This window comes from Rattus norvegicus, chromosome 15, assembly GCF_036323735.1.
Source record: "Rattus norvegicus strain BN/NHsdMcwi chromosome 15, GRCr8, whole genome shotgun sequence".
NCBI lineage: Eukaryota > Metazoa > Chordata > Mammalia > Rodentia > Muridae > Rattus > Rattus norvegicus.
In genome coordinates this window covers 55,065,709-55,083,928 of record NC_086033.1, presented here as the reverse complement: position 1 = coordinate 55,083,928, position 18,220 = coordinate 55,065,709, and the positions used below count along the sequence as shown (strand labels likewise).

The window sequence follows — 18,220 nt, the reverse complement described above, 5'->3', positions numbered from 1 at the left end:
CATGCATGCCCACAGATGCTAGGAGAAGACTTCAGATCCTCTGAACTAGAGTCACAAACAGTTGTGAGCTGCTGTGAGAGAGCTAGGAATCAAACCCAATTCTCTAGAAGAACAGCTAGTGCTCTTAACTGCTGAGCTATCTCTCCAGCCCCTATACATTCAATGAAACAAAACAAAATCTTCTCATGGTTTGACCCTACTGGCTTGCAGCCAATTGTGTAGGCCACACTGGCCATAAACTCAGAGATCTGCTTGTCTCTGCCTCCCAAGTGCTGGGAGGGAAGGCATGTGCCACCCCACCCTGTTTTGCTTTCTTGCTGTTAGCCATCCTTCCTGGGTTGAGATGAACTCTTAGAGCAGTTTTAAGTTGCATTTTCCTAATGGCTGACGATGTTGAGCATTTTAAAATATTTATTGACCATTTGGATTTCTTCTTTTGGAGGCTTACAACTTAGCTCATTGGCCTATTTATTGATTTGACTATTTATTCATTTGATAGTTCATGTTTGTAGTTGTTTACATAGTTGAAATATTAATCCCAGTGCCGACATACAGTTGGCAGAGACTTTACCCCACAGGTAAATTTCTGTGGACTGCTTCTTTACTCTGACGGGTGTTCTCTTCCCTGTGCCGAACTCTTTAAATTTCATATTATCCTGTTTGTCAATTCTTGGATTATCTTCTGTGCTGTTAGAGTCCTTTCAGAAAGTTCTTGCCTATACTTGTACCTTGAAGTGTTTATCCTCTTTCAGTTTCAAAGTTTTGGGTCTTAGATTAAGATTCTTGGTCTATTTTTAATTCATTTTTGTATCAGATGAGAAATACAGGTATGATTTTGTTCTCTTTTTCTATGTGTTTGTGTACTTGTTTGTTTGAAACAGTGTTGTGTGTAGACAATGCTGTCCTCTGCCTCACATAGCTAAAGCTGGCTGTGAACTCCTGCCCTTCCTATCTCTGCTTTCCTAGTGCTGGTATTTTAGGCACCTATCACTCTACCTTTAGTTTCAACTATTACATGTGAGCATCAGTTTTTTCCAAAATGAGTTGTTGAAGAGGTGCTTTTTTTTTTTTTTTTTTTTTTTTGGTTCTTTTTTCGGAGCTGGGGACCGAACCCAGGGCCTTGCGCTTCCTAGGTAAGCGCTCTACCACTGAGGTAAATCCCCAGCCCCAAAGAGGTGCCTTTTTAATGTTTATTTTTGACACTTCTGTTGAAAATTCTGTGCATTAGTTGTATGGGTTTGTTTCTGGTTCCTCTTTTCTATTATATTGGTCTGTGAGTCTTTTTTTTTTTTTTTTGTAACAGTACTATGTAGTTTTTCTCACTATGGTTCTATAACATAATATGAGATTAAGTATTATGTCTCCTCTCCCATTATTCTTTCTGCTTAGGATTTCTTAGGCTATTGGGTTCATTCATACATCCACATGAATTTTAGGTCTTGTTTTGTTTCATATCTTTAAGAAGAATATCATCAGAATCTTAATGAAGACTGCTCTGAATCTGTAGATCATTTTTTCAAAATCTAGTCATTTTTCTCCAATATTAAATCTACCAATCTATAGATGTCTTTTAATCTTTTAACATATTACTCAAATTGTTTCCTCCATGTTTTAAAAAGATCATTTACTTCCTCAGTTATGTTACATGCTAAACATTTTTAAAGCTATTCTGAATGTGGGGTTTTTTCCTTCATTTTTCTCCATAAGTTCAAGTCTCTTGCTAGAATGGCCCATTAAATTCTGGTTATAACATTTAGCTAGTTTTCTAATCCAATGTCACCAAATCTCCCATATTCCTCGAAAAAGAAACATGGTCTGGTTCTACATAACAACACCCCACTCCTGGTACCACACCCTGTATCATCTACCTTTTGTTGCTGTGATAGAACACCATGAATGCAATGAACTTATGAGAGTTTAATATGACTTACAGAGAGTCTCTAACGGTGGGGGAACCATGACAACAGACAGCCAGAGCAGGAGGCTGAGAAATCATGTCTTCAGCCTCAAGTGTGAAGCAGACAGAGTGAAGCAGAAGTGGAACCAGGCCGTGAATTCTCCAAATCTGCCCTCAGTAATGTGTTTCTTTCAGCAAGACTAGATATCCTACAGGTTTCAAAACATTCTTCAAACAGTGCCACCAACTGGTGACCAAGAGTACAAATACCTGGATTTATGGGAGCCATTTCTCACTCAAACCATCTCACTTAGCATAAAGAACAACTACTGGTTTTTTGTCTGTTAATTTTGCTTCATTTTTCTTTTCTGAAACTTTTGCTCCAGTCTAAGAGTTTTCTTGTGGAATCTTCATTTTTTTTTAAATATAAAATCATACTGTCTACAAATAGAGATAGTTAAACTTTTTCCTTTCCTATTTGTATCCCTCTTTTTTTTTCTTGTCTTATTTCTATAGCTAAGGTCTTGAGCACTATACTGAATAAGGGTAGTGAGAGTGGGTGCCCTTCCACACTGTGAGTGTGTCATTCCACAGTTTAGACAACAAAAAAGCACCTCACTTTCAATTTCCCCCATTGATCATGTTGTCCATGGTTTGTCATTACAACCTTTATTGTGCTGTGTTGAAATATGTTCCTTTTAAAATAGAGTATCTTTTATTTATTCTTCAATGGTTTCGTACATGTTCATAATGTATCTTAGTCACAACCACCCCAACTCTCTCATCCCTTATTTCCCACATTCTCAACATGTCCCACTCCTTTTATTTGTAGTTTCCTTAGAACTTTTATTGAGACAGGATGGTGACATTCATGAAGGAAATTTTCTGTATCTACTAAGAACATGGGCTGCCTATCCTTAAATCACATTGTCTGTCATATTGTGTTCCTTGACTAGTATATGTTGAATCAATTTTTTATTCTTGGACGAAACCAACTTGCTTGTGATATATGATTTTATTGTGTCTTAAGTTCAATTAACAAGTATTTTATTGAGAATTTTCATTTCTATGTTCACCAGGATAACTGATCTGCTGTTTTCTTTCTTTTATTCACATGCAATGATGGTATGACAGTAATATTGGCTGCAGAGAAGGAACTCAATAGTGTGGCTTTCCTTACTATTTTGTGTAACAGTTTGAAGAGGATTACTGTCAGGCATTGCTGTCAATTTGTTAAGTGTCTTAGCAAGGAGGTGTTTCTCAAGTGTATTGACAAGTGTGGGAAGGCAGCTAAAGCCCTGACTGAGATTGTCCTTGTGTAGACTTACTCCATACTTTCCAGATGGCCAAAGTACAGATGAGCCAGCTGGAGGGATGTCCTTCAAACTCTACGGCACTGACGAGCAGACAGGTGGCTCCAGCAGTTCATCCATCTGCTGACCTCAGGCTCAGGACTCTCCAACTCCAGGGCTCTTAGATAATGAGAACTGCTCTTGGCCCTTGGAGGGAGGGGAAGTGTTATGTCACTACTTGAGCTAAGCAAGCCTTCTGCGTGAGCTTTTCAGCTGGCCACCTCGTGTTCTTCAAAGCTGCAGCCCAGGGCTGTCTTCTCCTGGGGCTGTGGGAAGTTGAATCCAGGTTCTTAGCCTTGTAGCTGTCTTTTGTTCTCAGGTCTGCAAGGTAGGCCAGAGTCTCACAGAGTAACAGAATGGGATTCCACTCTGTAGACGACTCTCCAAAAGAAGAATCTGTCTAACCAAAAGCAGCAGCTTGTGAAGACTGTAGGGTTGTGTGACTGCTGTCCTCTTTACCAGGGCTGTCTGGTTTCTCCTCTGTCTCCATTCCTCTCTGGAGCTCTGGTGGCTTCTTGCTCTTCTTTTTCTTGTTCTTATTTTGTTTATTTATTTTTTTCTCAAGACAGGGCCTCTCTGTGTCACCCTGGCTGACCTGGAACTTATCTCTCTAGACTAGGGCTAGCCACAGAGATTCACCTGCTTCTACTTCCTGAGTGCTGGAATTAAAGGTGTGGCTGCTCACCACTGTCCTCAGTTTCTTGCTATCTTTGTGGATTAAACTCTTCCTCTTTCTCCCTTTGTAGTAGAGTCTCTCCTTTGTGCATGGATTCTTCTCCTTAAACAGATCATCTGAGAGCAGTTTCTAATCTACCATTTTAACGAGAAAACCTCAAAAAGAAAAAAAAAAGAACTGTTTCAGGAGGTGTGACTTAAACCTGTAATTTCAACACTTAGGAGGCAAAGACAGGAGAATTGCCATGATTCAAAGCCAACCTGGACTTTATAAAGACTCAGGGCTTGCCTAAACTACAGAGTGAGACCCAATCTAAAGGCAAAAACAAAATAAAATCCAGCAACTGCAAAAAGGTTGAGCTCTGACACACTAAAATTTTAAAGCTCGATAGGGTGAATAATAAAGCAGAGTAAATAAATATTAATTGATATAAGTCAAACAGCTATCTTACATCTACTACCCAAACAGAATTCATGAAAATATGACTTGTGACTCAGGAGTAGCTCCATGATAGAGCCCACTACAGGCCCGGCTCTGTTTTGAGCACCAAATCGCCCCATTTGGTGACCAATTTGAGGGTCGTTACATTATTTATTTTTCTCTTTAGGCAGCCTTTCACTACATAACCCAGAATGGTCCCAAACCCAAGGCTATGTCTCAGTTTCCTGAGTCCTGAGAGTTTAAACGCAAGTCCCAACATCTTGGACTTAAAAAACGAAACAAAAACAAGACTGTTATGGGGTAGACACCAAAGACTGCTTGGTTGTGGCTTTAAGCCAATAGGAAGTTTTATTAGCCAGTCGATGACTATATTCGATGTTTAGGAGCCCAGGGTAGCCCCACGCCTTTCTTGGGGTGACTTTTTGAGCACAAAAAACCATATTCTGGGTTGACAAACTTCAGTTAACAAGAACAGTTAGCCAGAAGCAGAACAATAGAAGCCAAAAAGCAAGGTTGGTAAATTTAGAGAGTTTCCCAGAACTATGACTTTGATGGGTTAAATCTTTGTTTTAGTTTTGGCAGTTGGTGCTGTCGACACACTGAGTTTTACAGCCTGAATGGCACTTCTATCATGGAGTCAGCTGTGCTAAGGTCTGGAGGTCTAGTAAGGTCTGGGGGTCTGTTACAAAACCTCCCACTTGGCTTTATGGAAAATTACTAGCAGCCGATTTGCTATAGTTTTATTTTGAGGCTGAGATTAAACCCAGGACTTTGAGCAAAGAAGTTGGGAGAATTAAGGTAAGCTTAGCCATGTGCTTAAGATTCAGGGTAACAATAGCCAACCGACTTGGTAAGCCAAGGTGGAAGTTGGCTGGGTGTGGTGGGACACGTCTGTCATTCCAGCACTCGCAGAGCAGAGGTGGAGGAGTTGCTGCAAACTCAAGGCTAACCTGCTTACCCAGGGGAGTAGCAATCCTGCTAGGGCTACTCAGTGAGACCCCACATAGAACAGCAAAGAGGGGCAACGAAGACTGGGGTGCCCGTAGAAGGGCTGCTACCAACGCCACTAGAGCAACAGCGAGTCAGGAAAAGCAGGTGCAGACTGCATCATTCAAGTTCAAGGACAGTTTATCAACAATGGCGCATAGACAGGAGGAGGACCGGGGCCCAAGGAATAGAGATGAAGAAGGGTTTCCAAAAGATCCCACAGCCCAGGAAGGAGCTTGACTTTAACAAGGCAGCCAGACAGTGACAGGCCCAAGATTATGTCAATACTTTATGAGTCCTTACACAACCTACAGCCGTCCAATTAATTTTCCCCTCTGAGTTTTCTTGGGCAGGTCTCCACACTCGTTTGGATAATTGCTATCCCAGACAAGTGAGATGAAGGAGACTCTTATCCACAGTAGATAGAAAACTGGAGCCTTGCCCTTTGCTGTCACGCCTCAGGATTAAAGGGCTTTGGTTATCTGAGGGGTTTAAGTCAGCATTGATGGTGTTGATTTAGAAAGCCCTGGGGCTGCTCTCTGATGGCACCTGGGAGCTGGTTTCAAATGATTTAACTTTTCCTGCTCTGAGGGCAAGTGGTACAGAGAGAGCGGGCACTGACAGGGAAGAAACAAGCTGGGAATAAACAAGATGGCTCTCATGATGATCTTTCTTCCTTCTTGGCCTTTCTCCCTTCCCTCCTTTCCACCATACACCTCCCTCCCCATGCATGGGAACTCTCCAGGATCTCACACAGCCCAGCCTTGCTTTAAGCTCACTGTGGAATGAACTGCTGCCCTTCCTGCTTCAACTTCTTAAGTGCCGAATCACACATGTGTGCTACCTATCCCCATTCATCTATGACTTTTTTCTAATATGTAAAATGGAAGTTAAGAGTTCTTCACTCATTCCTCCAATGTTCCATGAGCATCTACTACGTGGTAGATACTATTTTGCCCAGGGAGTAGTTAATTTGAAAATTCAGTCAAAAAGCATAGGTGGAAATACTTACAGTGTTTAGAATAGATTGTGTGCTATGTTAGCTTTTCTACCCAAGAGGCTTTGTGACTAGCACAAGATGGATATTTGAGCCATTATTGGGTCAAGCCTACAAGGGCTCAAAGCACTCATAGTGTTTGTGGTATTAGGATGTTCCACAAAAGAAAATAATCAATTGATTAAATTGAGGTATTCAAGAATAAAAAAGCCTTTGATTTTAAGATCTGTGAAGCATTCAGATGAAAGGCAAGAGATTGTCCGGGGAAAGTAAAGCAAGATTGTTCTGGAAGACTTCAGAGGGTACAGTGAAGCAGAAAGACTGTTGTGGTTAAAGCACACTAGAAACAGTGTGTGCTACTGTGTCTAGAACATTGGACACATGTGTGTGCTACTGTGTCTGGAACATTAGAAATACAGGCACACTGCTGTTTCTAGGTCTTTGGAAACAGGAGTATGCTACTGAGGCTAAGACATTGGAAACATGGATGTGATACAGTCTAGAAAGAAATATCACCCAAGAAAGTGGTCATTGGGAAGAAGAAAAAACTTGAACTACCCTTTCTCTAATCTCTTCTAACCAATTTTTCTAAGAAGTCATCTATACCTCCAGTAGAGAAGGCTGCTAATGAGTAAACAAAATGACCTTATAGAGCTCAAGAAGAAACCAACTAAGAGTGGGGTTGGGGGAGGTAATAACAGTGCATATGTATGAAGAATAAGAACATGTTAACTGTGTGTGTGTGTAGGAAAAAGTTGTAAATGAAATCCATTTCTTTGTATGCCAACAGCAACCACTGAGAGAAAAGGAAAAGTATCTGTATAAAAAGAGCCTACACATGCTCTGAGAAGGACAGAGACCTAGGTACCTCGTTCTTGTCCTTGGAATAGCATCCTTGAAAAGGCAAGGGCTTGGATTAGAGAGAAGGCTGGGGGGGGGGGGTTAAGAGCATTGTCTGCTCTTGCAGAGGTCACAGATTCCACTTTCAGCACGAACATCAGAGATCTGACACCCTCTTCTGGTCTTTGTGAGCATCTCCACACATATGGCACATGCTCACAAGTACACACACACACACACACACACACACACACACACACACACAATCTTTGGAAAAATAATAAAACAGACAGATAAACTAAGCACCTTCCTGAGGTAGTCAAGGTTATGCATTTCTTGGGCTACTGTGCAACCATTGTAATGACAGAGTGGAGTTAGCATGTGCTTGTTTGCAAGCTTCAGGGGAGCTAACTGCTTGATTTGGTCAGCAGCCATGAGACACCAAGAGTGTACACCCTGAGGATACCAAGTTCGAGACTGATGGGATTAAATGATGAAACAGGACCCCATCAACACCTGCAAGAAATGGGCAATGATCCCTACTGAGAGCCCTGCAGAGTATGGTGAACAAGAGAGGGCATGTCCAGGAGTCATGTGTTAATATGTAGAGCAGTCAGGAGCTGAACGCACTGGTTTGGGATAGAGCAGAACTTCCCTTCCCTAAGCAGTGTGTTAACACAGGAGCTTTCAAGAGGTGACTGAACTTGAGCTTGCGAGCTTAGGAATATAGACAGGCTCTCAATCAAACGCATGGGAAAACAGCTCCAGGACTGTTTTTTGCACAGGGGCATCCATCTCCTGGGACATGATTACATTGGCACATCAGACTCCAAGTTTGTCATTCCTGTTCTTGCCAAAGGAGAGCACTGGATGGAGAAGCCAGCTCACTGCAGTTTGCAGAAGCTTATTCCATGTAGGTGCCTCTAAGTGTTAAGGAAGTGGCACAATATGCCAGGTGAACTTCATGGGCCCCTGAGACAGCTTGGAGTAAAGGTGTCTGCCACTAAGTGTGATGACCTAGGTTTGATATCTGGTACCCACCTGAAAGGAAAGAACTGACTCCCATAAGTTGCCCTCTGACTTCTACACATGCAGTGACATGCCCACACAGAGACATAAAACAAAGATGCAAGGAAATGTTTTAAAGTGCGACTTTGAGGACAGGCCAGAGTTCTGATTGTGACTCGGCTTCTTTTTATCCCCAGACTCTGAGTAGGTTTCTTTACTCCTCTCAGACTCCGTCTCATTGTGTCTAGAGCTCATGGCTCAACTTGTTCACATCTTGCCAAAGCAGAGAGCAGAAATTAGATTGCATCAAGGGCTGGGCCATAACTTACTTTGTTTTATTTTATAACAGGATCTCACTGTACAGCCCTGACTCCTGGAACTCGCTGGGTAGACCAAGCTGGCTTCAAACTCACAGAGATCTGTCTGCTTCTGAGTGCTGAGATTAAAGTGTGTGTCATCACGCCGGGCAGGACTGTAACTTTCCAAAGTCCAGCCCTAGGACCTAGGCCTCCTGCACATATGTAGCAGACGTACAGCGTGGTCTTCATGTGGGTCCCGAATAACTGGAGCAGGGGCTGTCCCAAAAGCTGTTGCCTGTCTATGTTCTTCTAGCTGGGCTGCCTTGTCTGGCCTCAGTGGGCGAGGAAGTGCCTAGCCTCACAGAGACTTGAAGTGCAAGGGCTGGGGGATAACCAAGGGAGACCCCACCTGCTCAGAGGAGAAGGAAAGGGGGATGGAGGAAAGATTGTGGGAGAGGGGTGACCCGGAGGGGGCAGTGAGTGGGATATGAAGTGAATAAGTGAAAAAAATTAATTAAATCTTTTTAAAAGGGCTGGAGAGATGGCTCAGTGGTTAAGAGCACTGACTGCTCTTCCAGAGGTCATGAGTTCAAATCCCAGCAATCACATGGTGGCTCACAACCATCTGTAACGAGATCCGATGCCCTCTTCTGCTGTGTCTGAAGGCAGCTACAGTGTACTCATCATATATAAAATGAATAAATAAAATCTTTAAAAAAAATCTTTTTAAAAATTGGAAAAAAGTCCAGTCTCACTGCACTACTTCTTTCAATTATGATTTATTCGACTCTTTTTTAAGTAATATTTTTCATTCTTTTAAAGTTTATGAATTTTTCCGAGCCTGGCATAGTGAGAGGCTGATATAGATGGCCTACCTCAAGCTGAGCACTCAGATTTACCTATCAGTCTCCTGCCTCCTGAACCAGCATCCCAGATGAGCGTGCAGACACAAGGCCCCGTTTGATCCCTAGAATACACAATAACAATAAATAATAATAATAATAGTAATAATGATGGTAAACGGCAGCAGCTGGGTAGCCTTCACTTATAATCCTATTGCTGGGGAGGCAGACAGCAGAGACCTTTGAACTTCTGGGCCAACCCTGCTTGGCAAGTTTCAGTCAGTGTGAGACATCTCAAAAGAGAGAGGGAGAGAGAGGGAGACAGGCAGGGCGGGGGGGCGGGGGAGAGAAGAAATAAAAAAGAAAGACAGATGGGAATGACATCTAACGTGCCCTCTGACCTCCATCCTACACACACACACACACACACACACACACACACACACACACACACAGGGCATGCCCCTAGTGACCCTCTTCTACAGTACAGTCTCACCTCTCAATGGCTCCACACCCAAACAAAGCAACAACCCCTGCAGCAGGGCCAAGAGTTCAAATGCCCCTGGAAAGAATGTTTTGCGGTCAAAAGGTAACAGCAACAGGATTCCAGTGAGGGCACTCTTTGCAACCTTTTTGGCACCTATGTAAACTGTTATTATCCTGGTACTATTTGAAGGGTGTGTGCTTAGCATGACTGAGGAAACTAGTTGGTTAATAGGAGACAAAGGCGTGTTTTGAATGTACGTGTTACAGAGTATTGATGAGTAGAGATGTTAAGCGGCCGTGAACTTCACAGATAAATCTGAACTGGTGCTGAACTAAGTCTTCTCAGCCTCTGCACAGCAGCAGGGGATGAGCCAGTCTCCCAGTGATTCTCTGGCTTTCTGTCTCAAGTTGCAAAGCGGCTTGCTTCCACAACTCCATAGATAACGACACCCCAAGGCAGGAAACACCAGGATACTGAGTCCTCCTTTCCCCCATTCTGTTTCACAGAGAAGAAAATGTCTTCCTCAGGCACTGAGCACCCTGCTCCTCAGGAACGCCATGTGATGGGACCGCAGGACTAGTCTCTCCAAAGGGCATTGAGAAAGGACACAGTGGTTGGAAGCAGGCACAGGAAAAGGATTAGGGGGGAAAATCTACATAATGGGGTTCAACTAAAAGCTATGAAGAAAAAAGCTAGGTGTAACTGAGATGTAACACCTATATTTAGCATGCACAGGTCCGAGGTTGAATCTCCCCTGGTGGGTGGAGAACAAACAGAAAAGGGTGAGCAAGTGAGAAGCCAAGACAACCAAACCATCTCAAATCACCCCAGGCCTACGAGAAAAACTGGTCAAAGTTTCTGACACGTTCTTTTTCTATCATTTACAACTGCAGCATAGAGACTTTCCTTTGTGTGTGTGGGTGTGTGAGTGTGTGTGTGTGTGTGTGTGTGTGTGTGTGGGCGTGTGAGTGTGTGTGTGTGTGTGTGTGTGTGTGTGCAGGCGCACAGTGTGTGCATGGGTGTATGTATTCATGTACGTGGAGAGACCAGAGGAGGATTTTAAGTATCCTGCTTTATCTCGCATCGCCTGGAGTCAGAGCCTCCGGCTGAACCTGGAGCTAGGCTGCTGGCCAGTAGCCTCTTACAATCCTCCAGTCTTGACCTCCCAAGCATTGGGGTTGCAGATATGCATGATCACACCCATGTGGGTCCTAGGGATGTGTGCTTGTGTACCTAATGCTCTTACCTGCTGAGTTACCGACACAACTTCTATAATCTGTTTTTTGTTGTTGTTTTAAATCAAGAAAATAAAATCTTCTACACAGTAGGCTGTCATTCAAGTGTGACTGGAGATTAAATATGAGACTCGTGGCTTTTTACCCCTGTTGTTTTAAAAGATTGCCTCCAGGAAGTAAGAGTTTAGGACAGCAGGAGGCACTGGTATCATCATCCTAGGTCTTGAGAAAACATTTTTTTTTTTTTTTTGAAACAGCTTGCCTGGGATTCTTGACTTCCTTCAAAGACATCCAGAGTGCTAAAATTATAGACATATGCTAATTCCAAATAAGGATTAATAAAGTAGCTTATGATTCTAATGATGCAGACTGTATTATTATGCTGGCAGGCCACTAGGCGTAATTACTAAGCAGTCATGCACATAGCTAGTGTTACTTTTATACATGAGAACCATACTTTATACCTTCTATCATCTCGCTTTGAGACCATACAATATGACCATAGTGGCCAAAGATGAGGATTAGGTCAGAAGTACCCAGCAGAGCAGAAGGCACCTGAAAATGAGTCCTGGTGAAAGGAACAGAGTAAGAATGGAGGGTGTGTGTGTGTGTGTGTGTGTGTGTGTGTGTGTGTGTGTGTGTAATTTTATATAAACAAATATCTTTACACACACACAGTTAGGTAGACCTAAGCTTTAGCATGAGAGAAATTTTAATCAAAAGGCTGTGGATATGATTTCCAGCATGGAGTGGTAGGGTGTGTGCTCCTGACTGGACAGACTTACAGAACGCTCAAACCCAGACTGGGGGATCATGCCTGACATTGTAGTACCTTGAAGACTGAGACAAGAATATCGCCATGAGTTGGAGACCAGCCTAAACCAAAAAGCGAGACTCTATATCAAAGAATTAATTAAGAAACTGAAACACGCAAGCGGGTTTCCTGCAGATGTTTTCAAGGGTACTGAAATGTTTCCTCCTTTTGTCTCCTGATTTTCCTAACCCCTTCAATGGCAGGTCCGGCCCTGAGGTTCCTTAACTAGGAAGGAAGGCTTCCATCTCATACCTGATGACTGACATGCAGCCTTTGCTGTTTTTATGGGATGAGAAGTCCCAGCATGAAGCCTTCCAAAAGAACAAACAAGAGTTGGGGTGGTAATCCACAATGATAATAACAACACCAAGCAAGAGGCAGGAAGATTGCCCGAAACCCAAGGCTAGCCTGGAGTATGTGATGAATCTCAGTCCAGCCTGGGTTACAGAGTATGATCTTGTCTCATAACAAGTACATTCGCAAATAAATGAGAACAAAAGAAATGTTTGTTCATGCGCATGTGTTTTGGGTATTGCACACGAGTGTGTTGGGTTCTAAGGGATGGGCTCAGTCCATTTCTGAGGTATCTGCTCTTGAGCGGGTAGGCTTTTACTGATCTCCTTACTAAGGAGGAAACAGGGTCACAGCAAGATGAGGTCATAAGCCTATTGTCATAGAACCAAGGCCTGAAATTTTCTAGCACAAGAGTTCAACATGTTCGTGACCATTCTCTGAAATAAGTTGGCTCAGGAAGAACGCATCCCAGTACACTTACCCTTATATAGACAGTGTGGCCTGCAGTCAGCCCCCTTCTGTGAGCCAAGGATAAGATTTCCCTGGATAGGCAGTATCCCTCACACAGCGTCAGGAGTCTTCCACTTACAGGAGCCAGCCTGGTGCTTCAGAGACCACCATGTGGAACCTTGGGTTACATATGCATCATGTTGCTGCCCAGATTGGTTATTTGAGTCCTCAGTGCCTCTCACCCATGGTTGGAAACTGGGTTGTTTCTGCATGACAGCTCTCTCTGCTCTAGATGAATGCAAGAAGGACTAATGATTGGCAACACACGAAGAGCTTCAAGCCTCGAACCAGAACTAACTGAACTTTCAGAGAACGCAAGACTCTGGCTGTGGCATGTAAATGAACAGGGAGGTAGAATACTCTTCCCCTGCCTTTTAAAATTTTTTTAAAAAGATATTCTTGATCTAAATGCTGGCTTCTCTTTGAGCACAACAGCAGGTGGCCTACTGTGACTGTCCACATTCTTTTCCAGACAGAGTGCACAGCTCCAGGGAGGGACAGCTGTCTGGTCTGGTAGAATTAGGAGATGCCAATATTGTCTGGGACTTCTCAGACTTCCAGAGATAAGTATTCTTAATTCAGAGGAAGGCCCTTTAAGCCAAGATTTTGAAAGCAGTGTCTTATTTTTAAAAATTGATTAAAAGAACTGGGCCCTCTCCAACGAAACCTTTAACCTAATAGCAAGTACCAAGCCTTGGTATTCAATTCCACTGATAGAGATCTAACTGATAACACCAAGGGCAAAGCCAAGTGCACTTCTTTTTAAATATAGTGATTGACAAGGAGAAGCAAGAGGACATCTGCAACAAACAGAATGAGTGGAGGAGTCTTGGCTAAAGATATGATAAAAGACCAGTCAGTGACCATAGGAAGAAAGCCAGTGTTTTCACAAAGGAGAGGGTCTGATCAATCCATGCCATGTGTGTCATGAAATTTCCCTTCATGTTTCCAAGCATAGGATTAGAAGTTATCGATCTATGTCTCAAGTCAAACCAACAAAAACCAGGAGGGTGGTCAAAGTCACTTAGCTCTGTGGCTGAAGTTCAAGTTCTAGGCACAGGATCAGAATGAGCCCAGTCATACCTCCCTAAGCGTGAGAAAGGCAGCAAGGCCTGTAGGCTAACAGGGGAAATGTCAGTGGGAGCTGAGGCGGATATTCAGCATCATTGAGATCATGAATGGATGGGCGCCATTTACAGAAAGGGCTGAGAGGGGAAGGGAGAAACTGGATGAGGACAGGAAATGTGCATCAGGTAGGTGATCAAGAGCAGCTGGTGTAGAGAGCCTCACAGCTCGGACAGCATCAACAGCAGGTGATGTGAGTCAGGCCATGTCTAACAGGGGCCCTGAACCAGTTTCTGCAAAATTCAAATGTAAGAGACTTTGAGATATGAACCACCATACCCAAGTCAAACACTGAGAATCCTACTACCCACTCTAGATAGAGTCTCCCTATACAGCTCTGTCTGGTCTTGAACTCACAAACATCCACCTGCCTTTGCCTCCTGAGTGCTGGGATTAAAGGAGCCCTGCCTCCTTTCTTAAAAAATATTCTTGAGCAGTTTCATACCTGTATATAATATATAATGTATGTATATCTATATTATGTATAAAATCATAACCTGTATATCATATAATATGGTTCTATTACCCCCTTCCCCCACCCCACCCCTCACCCCAAACAAGTCTGCCTCCCACTGCCTCTTTGCTTTTGCTTTTGCTTTCGTTTTTTGTTTTAGTTTTATGTCCCCAACCCAGGAGTTCTTATAAAGAAAAGGCAGTTTTGCTAGAACTGTGATACTTTACTGTTTTGGCATGTCTGATCTTCAACACAGTCGTCGAAGTCCTGCTTTTGGCAAGTTCTTCTTTTGTTTTGTTTTGTTTTTTGTTGTTGTTGTTTAGAGATTTCTAGATTTATTTACTTCATTTTTAAGTGTATGAATGAATATATTGGTCTTTTGTTTTTTCAAGACTGGGTTTCTTTGTGTAACTTTGACTATTCTGGAAGTCACACTGTAGACTAGTCACACTGCTGGCCGAGAACTCACAGAGATCTGCCTGCTTCTGCCTCCTGAGTGTTGGTATTAGAGGAGTGGGCCACTACTACACAGTCATGAATATTTTGTCTCTATGTATGTATGTATGTGTATCATGTTCATGCCTGGTGCTCACAGAAGTCAGAAGAGGGTGTTGGATCCCCAGAAGTAGTTATAGATGGTTGTGAGCTCCCATGTGGGTGCTAGGAATCGAACCCAGGTCCTCTGAAAGAGCAGCAGGTGCTCTTAACTGCTGAGCTTGCCAGCCGCCTTGACAAGGAATCATCTCCAGTCATTTCATATGGATACGTTCATGTGTTTGTGAGAAAAATAGCCATGGGGCTGGTGCTCCAAGTTATCTGGGCCAGCATTTATTTATAGGAGCGAAGGATGGCTTCCTCATTCATATTTCTAAGACTGATCCACCCAGTCCCAGATTCAATAGAAGGAAGGGTGGAGTAGGCCCACAGACTTTGCCAATGCACTAATACTTTGCACCCTAACTATTAAGTATGGCAGTTGAGCAATGCTTTAGAAACCCCAGGCCTGATTTAGGCAGAGGGAATGGATAGGAGAACTTCTTCTCTGTCTGGAAAGCTGTGTGCACTGTGCCTACAACCTGTGAAAAGCAGCAACACAGAGACAGGAGCTGTGTGCTTGTGGCCTCTTTAAACTGATCAGGTAATCCGAAATACAGTTTTGAGGATAGCAGTTCACGCAACTTCCACACAGGCATCCTGGAGCCTCAGCTTGGAAGGGCGATTCTCAGGCTTTCATTTTTGATTCTTCTGCTATCTCCACACCCACTTCCTGAGTTAAGCCTCTCCCAGTTGTCCCCGCCCACCGCCCTCCTTTGTTCTTTGGTCTCTTACACCCACACACTGGTAATTGGGCTGGGAACATCTGTCTTCCCAGCAGCTCCTCCCTCCCAGCCTTGCATAGCATATGCGTACAACAAGGCTGAGTTATGGTAGAGCAGTAGAGGCCTGCCTGTCTCAATTAATGTCTGCATCATTTTTAAGCTTGCGTGAGAAGGTTTCCATGGCTAACACTTTTCAAAAGAGGTTAGCCCCCAACCATAAACTTATTTCCGTTGCTACTTCGTAACAGTAATTTTGCTACTGTTATGAATCAGAATGTAGATATGTGTTTGCTGACAGTCTTAGGTAACCTTGTGAAAGGGTCATTCTAACCCCCAAAGGGGTCCAACCCACAAGCTGAGAAAACTGTCATAAAGTGTAATTAATTTTTTTGAGGATCGTAGATTTCACTGTGAAACATCAGGAATGGCACTTGGCAGATAGAAGGAAAAGAAGAATAACTAACCAAGGAGAATGAGAGGACTGGTTTGTGTGGTCCGAAACCCACACTGCTGTGAAGAAATCACCTGCTTTGCTTCAGGTCCTGCCCTTAACAATGAAATATCTGACCGTAACATCTGACAAGCCAGGAAGGCTGTTCACCCTGCAAGGTGGCCGTTGAGCATCCCTGCAAGGAGCAAATCCCTGTTAAGGGAACGGCCCAAGGCCTCCATCTGGCTAAGGATATTTGACTTTTTAATGACAAGTGCCAAGGGCAGCCAATCATCCCAGGTGTCAAGCAGGGGCCCTGGCTTGATTAAACTCTCCCAACTTCAGAGGCTGTCTCTGGCTTAGAACAAACGGTCAAGGGAAACGGCTTTTAGCAGAGTTCTCACAAAGCAAGGATGAAAAGGAATATTCCAAAGTGGAAACAGTGACCTTTCTGGCATTATTCCCAAAAGGAAAAGCCAAAGGCGCAACCTCAGGAAGGCACGTGCTGAGCACCCACAGGAACCCTGACTTCCAGGGAACGCTGCATCCTGCCCCTCAGCCTCAGCGCACAGCCTGAGCATCTGTTTTGATCATGTTCCGTGCAACTGATCAGCCTGAGAGCTGCAGAGCAACACTGACGGGGAGACTGAAGAGCCTGGCTACGGACGCCATCTGAATGTTAAAGCACAAAGCAGAAGGGAACCATACCAGGAACATCAAACAAATCTCACATCAGGACGGGGAGATGCTCAGTGGATAAAGGTGCTTGTCGGCAAGTCTGACAAGCCGAATTTGAGCCCCTGGACCTGCATGGTAGAAGGAGAGACACCCCTCACACCCACATGCTTACACGGGCTCACATGCGAGCGCACACACATTCTTGCATGCACCCATGCGTACACACATGAGCACACACACTAATAACTAAAATGGAATTAAAAAAAAAAAAGGAAACAAAAACTCCTAATCCTTTTGAAAAACAAAATGGGCCTGAAACACACAGCATAGCCATAGACAAAACTCATCATTAACGAAGGGCACGCAGACACATGATAAAGATCTTTTCCCATAATGAAACAATATGATAAATTTCAGAATCTGAATCTGCATAATGCATTACACAAGAACCCAGGACAAAAGAGGCCTTCATGCAGGAGTGGGCCTTCTAGTGCTGTGCCTCTCTGTGTCATTCAAGGGTATGACTGAGTCAGCTTCGCTGTGTGTAGATGTCTGTGTCCAAAGGTAGGCATGCATAGCCAAGTCCACGTTCAGGTAGGGAACTTGCCTACAAAGGGAATTTAGGAGACTCGGTGCAGACATAGATTTTTACCACCAGAGGGTATTCTCCCCTCTCCTGACTTGCAGGCAAGTCTGTGTAACCAAGACTAGCCTCGAATCAGTCCTAGTTAAAAAGCCCAGACCAGACCTCAGCAAGACAGGCTCTCATTATATCCAGTTTTCTTCTTGCCCTTCTATTTTAGAGTGTTGTTTTCTTTTGGTTGAAACACACTGGCAGCAAGCCAACCTACACAAACTGTGGGAAACAGATCCCACCTCCCACCCCCGCCCTGCTGATTAAATCAAGAGGATGATCTCTGAAGAAGTTGGTCGGTGTGGCTAGCTAGCTATGAGACCATTGAAGAAGTTGGGCTGGGTAGCCTGCTATTTCTGACCATCTCCAGGGGGACAAGGGTTTCAATCGACTGAGAACTTAGCAGGTCAGAGAGAAAGAACAGAAGGGATTCCAGAACCAGGGAAGCTGTCTGCTTGAATTCTGATGGAAAGTGATTTACAACTGAAAAGGGTTGGTGCCTCAGGAGAAACCAGAAAAGTCTAGAAGTTACCAGTGAGATTCGGACAGCTTCTAGAGTCAGCCAGGGAGACAGTCCCAGCCCATTAATATACCAAGTTTAGAAAGCCAAGCCCTGGAAGGTGCCCTGGGGAGATTCCCTAGGGAGCTGGCTTGAATTGGCCAAATGCTTTCTCTTGAAAAAAGGAGACTTTGTTCCAGGAGAAAGCAGTGAAGTTGAAAAATTTGGGATATTAGGTCACTTGCCCAACAAATGCAGACTTCAAGTCAATGAGTAGTTTTTTCTTTCTCTCTCTCTTTCTTTCTTTCTTTCTCTCTTTCTTTTTAAAAATGTATTTGTTTATATTTATTTATTTATTGCAGAGTAAACCAGGGGCTCTGTGTATACCAGGCAAACACTCGA

The 18,220-nt window shown here is 43.6% G+C and overlaps 1 pseudogene; it reads right to left on the bottom strand.

Moving 5' to 3' along the window:
• Nucleotides 1-18,220, bottom strand: part of Tyw5-ps1 (tRNA-yW synthesizing protein 5, pseudogene 1) — a 105,910-nt pseudogene that overhangs the window by 1,294 nt on the left and 86,396 nt on the right.